Source organism: Enhydra lutris, unplaced genomic scaffold (assembly GCF_002288905.1).
Source record: "Enhydra lutris kenyoni isolate GAN:26980312 unplaced genomic scaffold, ASM228890v2 scaffoldscaffold19, whole genome shotgun sequence".
Lineage (NCBI taxonomy): Eukaryota > Metazoa > Chordata > Mammalia > Carnivora > Mustelidae > Enhydra > Enhydra lutris.
Window position 1 is genome coordinate 21525595 of NW_019154103.1, and position 6000 is coordinate 21531594.

The 6000-nt window shown below is 37.5% G+C and overlaps 1 pseudogene; it reads right to left on the reverse strand.

Annotated features, from left to right (window-relative positions):
- Positions 1 to 5740, reverse strand: part of LOC111148253 — a 30379-nt pseudogene extending 24639 nt beyond the window's left edge.
- Positions 5741 to 6000: the final 260 nt, after the last annotated feature.

The following is a 6000-nucleotide window of genomic DNA, read 5'->3' on the forward strand; positions in this document are numbered from 1 at the left end:
CTCCATTCTATGCATAAAACTAGTAAATCATATCTATATATATATGATCAATCAATTAATCAAATATATAAAGGAAAGGGGGATAAATTCACCAGCTGGCATTCCTTATGAGGAGGTACTTATTTATAATTATATTTTGTGTTATAAGTACCTAGTCTAAGGGCTGCCAATAGAAGAAAATTTATAAACATTTGTTGAATAAATGAACAAATTAGAGAGTAAAAAAAGGCTAGAACTAAAACTGATTAATATCAATTCATTCTATTCTAAGAATTCTTCCTCATAAAGGATTGAATAGTATTGCTAACATATTTTTTGCTTTGTTATCATGGTTGGAAACAGGGTAAGTTCAGAGGCTATTCGGAATTATAAAATATTTTTTAATTAAGCTAAAATGCTGTGAAGTGTTAGACTTACTGAAACCCAATATTCATTTTGTGTTAATCTAGTCTAAAATTGAAATTACCTTAATCTTGTGTGTGTTTGGATCATATTGTGCAGTCTCCTAAAATACACAGATGTACCACATAAGTGTCCCATCCCACTCCAAAGTAATAAACACTCTCATAATGTTTGACATCACTGCCTTGAATCCAAACAGAAGGATTCAGGAGTGCAGAGTAATTAAAACAGTGTTTATGAAAGTTTGCAAATGTTGCACCCAATTGCTTATTTTACTTGAGACAGAATTTACAAATGCAGAATACAAATGAGATAGAAGTAATTTTATGGATGTTTTAGAATGTACCACAGCTTATATAGCTATATAATGAGAAAGCCTTTTAAAGTATAATTTAGTTGCTGGGCACCTGGGTGGCTCAGTCGTTGGGGATCTGCTTTTGGCTCAGGTCATGATCCCAGGTCCTGGGATTGATCCCACATAGGGCTCCCTGTTCGGCAGGAAGCCTGCTTCTCCCTCTCCCACTCCTCCTGCTTGTGTTCCTCTGTTGCTCTCTCTCTCTCTATCAAATATATAAATAAAAAAATCTTTAAATTTTTTAAAAAATTTTATTTATTTATCTGACACAGAGCGAGATCACAAGTAGGCAGAGTCAGGAAGAGAGAGAGGGGGAAGCAGGCTCCCCGCTAAGCAGAGAGCCCGATGTGGGGCTCGATCTCAGGACCCTGGGATCATGACCTGAGCCGAAGGCAGCAGCTTAATCCACTGAGCCACTCAGGCGCCCCAATAAAAAAATCTTTAAAAAACATATATAATTTAATTGGAAATGTATGATTTAACTTTCATTGGTCTTCTCCCTTTCCCTTTTTTTCAAAAAAATATTCTTTCCCGGATATATATTTTTTTAATTTTTAAAAAAGATTTATTTATTTATCTTTAGAGAGAGAGAAAGAGAGTGAGTAGGGAAGTGGGCAGAGAGAGAGGAGTCTTAGCAGACTCTGGGCTCAGCATGGAGCCCGATGTGGGGCTCAAGCTCACGACCCTGAGATAATGACCTGAGCTGAAACCAAGAGTAACTACATTTTTTCTTCTATTGGAGGATAACACAAATTAACCTTTTCCAGGTATTTCTAAACATATAGAGCTTTTGGTTTAATATTCTGTTTGGGGGCATCTGGGTGGCTCCGTGGGTTAGGTCTTTGCCTTCGGCTCGGGTCATGGTCTCGGAGTCCTGGAATCCAGTCCCGCATCGGGCTCTCTGCTCAGCAGGGAGTCTGTTTCCCCCTCTCTCTCTGCCTGCCTCTCTGCCTTCTTGTGATCTCTCTCTGTCAAATAAATAAATAAAATCTTTAAAAAAATATTCTGTTTGGTGGTCTTTGCTAGGTGACAGAGTCACATTTTTTTGTTGTTGTTCTTGGTTTTGTTTTTGGTTTTGATATTGTTTTGTTTTGTTTTAGAGAAATCAGTGCTAAGATACTTATTGAGGTTGATAAGGAAAAAGTCACTCAGTATAAATTCTAAACCCACCCCAAGTAAATGTTGAAATAAGACCATTTCTGGTTTTATCTTAAAATTTTCTTTAAAAAATTGGAAAAAATCCCTTAATGTAAGCTTTTTCCAGGAATCTTTAAGAATCACAAAAACTTACATTGCATTATTTTAAATGAAAACTGAATTGACACTAATTTTCTGCTAAACTTTTCAGCAAAATAGTTGATTTTTTTAGATTATTAAGATGATTTCCCATTTGTTCCACTGCATATCAGCTCTTAATAATATTTATAGAACATTTTGCTTGATGAAATAAAATACTATATCTAAATACTTTAAAGAATTCCTCTCCTTTTTGGGGGAGATTGATTAACTGGACTGACCTAATGATTATAGTATAATATGGGAATGCTACTGTGTGTGTACTGTAGACATTGAAATCCTTATTTTAAAGTTTTATATTCTACCTGCTTTCAAAAAGTTTGGAGGCAAATTGTAAAATTTGGAGGAATGGAAAGTATCACTCAAATGTACGGTGACCAGGATTTTTATTACAATTGAAAAAAATATTTGTTTCAAACTTTTAGATAGTTTTCATGGATAAACTCTGCAAAAGCATGCATTTATTTATTTATGTTTAATTTTTTTTTTTTTTAAAGAATTCACTGGGGTGCCTGGGTGGCTCTGTTCTTAAGTGTCTGCCTTTGGTTCCTGTCATGATTCAGGGTCCTGGGATCAAGCCCCATATCAGGATCGCTGCTCAGCTGGAAGCCTACTTCTTCCTCTCCCACTCCCCCTGCTTGTGTTCCCTCTCTCGCTGTGTCTCTCTCTGTCAAATAAATAAAATCTTTAAAAAAGAGAGAGAATTCATTAAGTCACAATTTTTAGAGTTAAATAACCATTAATATTTCTCTCTTTCTCTCTTTCTTCCTTTCTTTTTTGAAGATTTTATTTATTTGAGAGAGAGAGAGAGAAAGAGCACAAGAGCAGGAAGGGTCAGAGGGAGAAGTAGACTCCCTGCTGAGCAGGGAGTCCCATGTGGGGCTTAATCCTGGGACTCCAAGATCATGACCTGAGCCGAAAGCAGTCACTTAACCAACTGAGCCACTCAGGCACCCTCCATTAATAGTTCTAATAATGACATATATTTAGAACTTTTATAGTATTTCATAATAAAAATTTGGTATTTTTGCTTTAGTATGGCACTGTATTGCTTTTATCATTGATTTTTATTAATTTTAATTTTAGTTTTTTAAAGATTTTATTTATTACAGAGAGAGAGAGAAAGAGAGAGATTGAGAGAATACAAGCAGGGGGAGTGTCAGGCAGAGGGAGAGAGAGAAGCAGACTCCCCGAGGAGGAGGGAGCCCAATGTGGGGCTTGATCCCAGGACCCTGGGATCATGACCCGAGCCAAAGGCAGACACTTAACCAACTAAGTCACCCAGGTGCCCCTAACATTGATTTTTAAAAAGAATACGTAATGCATTGTTTTTGCTAATTATTCTTATATTAATTTATAGATAAAACTGTTGGTTTTCACAAATTTGGATTAAATGTAAAATTTCTTTTTAAAAATAAGCCCTAGAAATGATAAACTATGCCGATTTTAATCAGCATTTTGACTCTGAAGTTAAATCTAAACAGATGACATACAAAAGCTGGAAGAGTCAGTGTAGTTCTTCCAGATCTTTCTATTAAGTATTTGAAAATCATTTGAAAAATAGTTGGATTCAAATGCCTTTTCTGGATCTCCTTAACTCTATGGTCCAAATTCTCTGACTCAAAGTCTATAAATTAAATTCTATGATCATTCGTTTCTCCTATAAAATGGTTCTAAAAATAGCTTCCTCTTAGTGCTGTGAAGATTAAATAAAGTAGAAATTTTATAGTGATTAATGTGTTGGTGGCCTTCAGGCAATGTTAGTGCAGCTGGAGATTACGAACAGATTGGTGATGGTAGAAGGACCCTATTTATTGCATACCGTGCCACAAAGACAATAAGATTGTAGATTTGGACTTTTTGAGTATTTGACAAGGACCACCACTTCCAACTGCTAGTGTCTGTGTTTCTTTGGCTGAGAATTTTTTTCAAAAAGGGAAAGCAACTCTACTTCTAAAGCTGATCAAAACACAGGAGGAATTAACACTTCTGGGCCAGGGCTTTAGGCATTGCCAGTGGGAACTAGGGTACTGTAGCTGCCCCATGGTTTGGGAGGACTCATGTCGTAAGTTCTAGTTCCTCCAGGGTTATCTGGCTCCACGATGTGAACTTTATTTGCTGTTTTCTTATGCTTTTCTTGTTTCACTTCTCTACTCTGTATCTGTGATTTCTGTACTTTTCAAATGAGCTATTTGCACACAAACCCTTATCTCAGGGTTTGTTTCCGAGGATATCCAAACCAAGAGCAATTAATGTAAATTGAACAATCACTTCTGCCATTCAGCTAAGTCAAAGTGCATTATGCTAATTTGATAAATGCTGTAAGAAAGGTAGACAAAATTTAATCAGGACACAGATGAGGGTAAAATTAATTATTAAATTTGCCTGAGGCTCAAAGAGATCTATAATATCTGTAGGGACATTTGAATTGTTTGGAGGATGAGAAAGAGTTCATAAGCATCAGAACTGGAGAAAGGCATCCCAGATAACAAGAAATAGCATGAGAAAAGATTAAGAAGTGAAGAGGCATGTAATATTCTGAGAATGATGAGCATCCTGGTGTGACTAAAGAGAAAGGCAAGATAGGTCCAGGGAAGAATGATTGCTGATGAGGCTGGGGCCGTACTGAAAAAAGCATGAAAGTTTTTGAAGATAACAATGATGATTACAGTTGTGCTTTAAAAAGAGCAGGGACAGTTGTTAAGTGTCTGTCTTCTGGTCAGGTCACGATCCCAGGGTCCTGGGGTCAGAGCCCTGTATCGGGCTCCTTGCTTGGCAGGAAGCCTGCTTCTCCTTCTCCCACTCCCCCTACCTGTGTTCCCTCTCTTGCTGTGTCTTCCTCTGTCAGATAAATAAAATAAAATTCTTTTAAAGAAGCAGGGAATGAACTGGGCTAGGACATGACATGGGCAGGAAAACCATTTAGGAGGGTATTTCTATAATGTGGCAAAATAATGACATTTTCATCTGGTACAATGGCAGTTTGAGTGAAAAGGAGCTTATGGATGTTAGAGATGTTTTAGCTAAAAAATAGAGGATTGGAACAAAGTGTTGAAAGAAGAGTTTAAGATGACCCTAAGGTTTCTAGTTTAAACAAATGGGTGTATTGTAACACTTTTATTGCCATGTTAGGGAATTCAGAAGAAAGTGAAAATGTAATCATGAACTGGTAATGAATGCAATTTTGAGTGTGACAAATACAGGTAGAGTAAATTAAAGGTGACAGTGCGTGGGGAAATCCATTATCACCAACAGACCAGGGCAAAGACGTTCCCTATCCCTGGGTCCTGTGCTTTAGACTGTCCTCCACCTGTGATCCCTCCATTGGGCCAGGGGTTGGATCCATCTACAGCCTGTATCCCTTGCTTTTGGGTGCCTAGAACCCCAACTTCTCTGTTCAAATGGCCCCAAACACATTTTAAGGCCTGTCACAACTTTTAACTCAAGGGGACAAGGATGAGCAGAAAAGAAAGGTATGCTTGTGGCAACCAGAAAGTTTTAAGGTTTTTCAAGTTGTATAAAATGGACTTGCAGAAATGTCTAAGTGTTCTCAGGATGCAAAGTTGGAGCTGAAATGTGATATCAAACCAGTTGCAAAAAGTGTACAGCAGCCATCTCTTGAGGTCAAACCTGGTACCAGATCTGCAAGAAAGCTTCAGGACACATAGCTTGTTGGCCTTGTCCCATATCGTCGCATAATCTGATCACGTGTGAATTTCACAAAAGATTCATATTGTTCTGCTAGTTTGGTATTGAGGATTTGCTCATACTCCTCCCGAATTTTATCTTCATAGTCTTTTAAGAGACCCTCACATATTATTCCAACTTGTCGGAGGGTAAAGATGGGTCCACCTCCTTCCAAGTGTGGACCCTGTTGCTTTATTCACATTCATATGTCTAAAGAGTGATGCTATTTGCTGTTGGCATGAAGGGACAGAACTAGGACA